Here is a 2,500-nt window from a genome sequence, read left to right on the forward strand (position 1 = left end):
TGTGTGTGTGTGTGTGTGTGTGTGTGTGTGTGTGTGTGTGTGTGTGTGTGTGTGTGTGTGTGTGTGTGTGTGTGTGTGTGTGTGTGTGTATGTGTGTATGTGTGCGTGTATGTGGGTGTGTTTATCTGTTTTCTTTGAATTCATATGTACACAGAGAGCAATATATTGACGAAGATAATCACGCATTTATGTGCGACCGCCATCTAATATATGTATAGTATCCTGGTGCTCGTTTGTACACATACATATAACAACAACAATGACAATATCAATAACAATACACAATAATAATAATAAAATTCATAATCCTAGTGATAATATCCATAACGATAATAATAATAATGTGATAATAATTAATGTTGTTATTACTATTATAATAATAATTGCTATTATTAACATTGTTATTTTTACGATAATGGTAATAACAACAATAATGATAATAGTAATAGTAATGATGATAATAATAATAATGATGATAATAATAACAATAGCAACAACAGCAATGATAATAATAATAATAATAATAATAATAATAATAATAATAGTAATAATGGTAATGATAACGATAATAACAATAATAATAATAATAATAATAATAATAATAACAATAATAATAGTAATAATGATCGAAAGAAAAATAATAACAAGGATAATACGAAGGATAAATGAAGATATTAAACTCTTCTACACCGAGGTATTTTAGACTAATGCGAAAAGAAAAAAAAAATACTTGAAACTTACCTTGACCGAAACGAAGAAATTTGGGAACTTGTATATATATTTCTATTTCGTTTTCTTTTTTTTGCTTTTGCTTTTTTCGTTATTTCCCTTTTCTTATTTCACTTCCTTAACACTTTTCTATTCTTATCTTTGATACTTTTTGTTTTGATTTCTTTTCTTTATTTTTAAGTAAAAGAATTTGGATATTTCCTTTAAAAGACAAATAAAAAATACTAGTCACTTTGAAGACTGATTCTTTAAATTAATTTATTTGTTATTACTATTATTATCATTTATTATTCTAGCATTGTTATGTAATTTTGAAAAAAAAGAAAAAATGGTCTATATTAATCTCTCTATAAATCTCTTTTCTGTTTTGTTTTGTTTTCGAAACACAAGAATTTATTTTTCTCTCTCTATCTCTTTCCAAATTATAAACTTACAAAACAAACCATCTACGTTCAGTATTTGTACCGTATGGAATGCGTCCAATTCCTACTATATGGCATATACGAATAAATCCAGTTCTATATAAACAGATAAAAAAAAATAAAGATACAAAAAATATATATACAAAAACAATCGATGGTCACCACTGCACCGCTGCTTCTTTCAACAGGTGGAAAAGATTTTTGAAAAGAATAAACATGTATAGGGAGTCAATTTCAACAACCATCAAATGTCATCTTTAAATCAACATCTACTCTCAAACCATCAATATTAATCATCATAACCCGCCATAGATCACCGTCAAAGCACACACACACAATCAATATCAACACAGCATGTGCGATGGCCGCGTAAGTGAGGGGAGCCGATGGCGTGCGTGTTTCCCCTCGCGTGGTCGGCGAAGCACTGGCCGTCTCGCGTGGTGAGGACTGCTTTTAGCCGCCCGAATGCCGAGGCTTCTCACGCCCGCACGCCCACTGTGTATCCTTTAGGAGGCTTTTCAGTCTTTTAGCGACGATACACGGGGCCCGTAATGGCGCGCTTCACTTCTGGAGAGGAGAGGGGAGAGAGGGAAGAGAGGGAGAGACGGAGAGAGCGAGAGGAGGGCGAGGTGAGAGAGAGAGAAGATAGAACGAGAGAACGAGAGAAGGAGAGAGTAAGAGAGCGGGAGAGAAAGACTTGAAGGAAGATGAAAATAAGGAATGGACGAGAAAGAAGGAGAGAGGAAGAGAGAACGCGCAGAGGGAGGAGGGAGAGGGGCACCAGATAAGGAGTAGGGAGAGTTTAACTGGATGAGAGAGAAGGAGAGATGAAAAAAGAGGAGAGGATGAGAAAAGAGAACCAGGATGAGCGAGAGAGAGAGAGAGAAGCAAAGGAGAACGAGATGGGAGCGGAGGGAAGAAAGAGGGAAAGTATTGATAATAAAGTGAAAAGAAGAGAATGGAGAGAGGAGAGAGAGGAAGGATATGAGCAGAGAAGGATAAAGAGGAGGATGGGGTGAGAAGGCAAAGGAAGGAGAGAGAAATAGAGTAGGGGATAAGAGGGAGGAAGAAAGCTAAAGAAGAGAGGAGAAGAACCCGGGAAGAAGGAGAGGAGAGGAAGATGGAAAAAGAGGGACAGGGAGAAGGATAAAAGGAGAGGAAGACGGGAAGAGAGGGAGAGGGAGAAGGATAGAAGGATAGGAGGTAATGGGAAAGAGGGAAAGAGAAAGATGAGATTAGTGAATGTGAGAGGAAGAGAGAGAGATTGCGACAGGGTGAGAGGGAGAGAGGGAGTGGATGAGAGAAGGAAGAGAGAGAGTGAGAGAGAGAGGGGGATGAGAGGAGGAGAG

The 2,500-nt window shown here is 36.8% G+C and overlaps 1 protein-coding gene across 6 annotated transcripts in view; it reads right to left on the minus strand.

Annotated features, from left to right (window-relative positions):
- Nucleotides 1-1,605, minus strand: part of LOC122258568 (uncharacterized) — a 437,965-nt gene extending 436,360 nt beyond the window's left edge. For 2 of the 6 annotated variants that reach the window (XM_086552128.1, XM_086552122.1), the window contains exons 1-2: nucleotides 1,488-1,605; nucleotides 742-930 (exon numbers count right to left, since the gene is read on the minus strand). The gene's annotated coding sequence lies outside the window, so the exon portion shown is untranslated. Of the gene's footprint in view, nucleotides 1-741; nucleotides 1,022-1,468 lie in introns of all 6 variants that reach the window. The other 4 variants (XM_086552124.1, XM_086552127.1, XM_086552125.1 and 1 more) reach the window with 4 other exon arrangements.
- Between the last annotated feature and the right edge of the window lie 895 nt (nucleotides 1,606-2,500).

This window comes from Penaeus japonicus, unplaced genomic scaffold, assembly GCF_977035675.1.
Source record: "Penaeus japonicus unplaced genomic scaffold, GWHDUDI00000001_assembly GWHDUDI00000026, whole genome shotgun sequence".
NCBI lineage: Eukaryota > Metazoa > Arthropoda > Malacostraca > Decapoda > Penaeidae > Penaeus > Penaeus japonicus.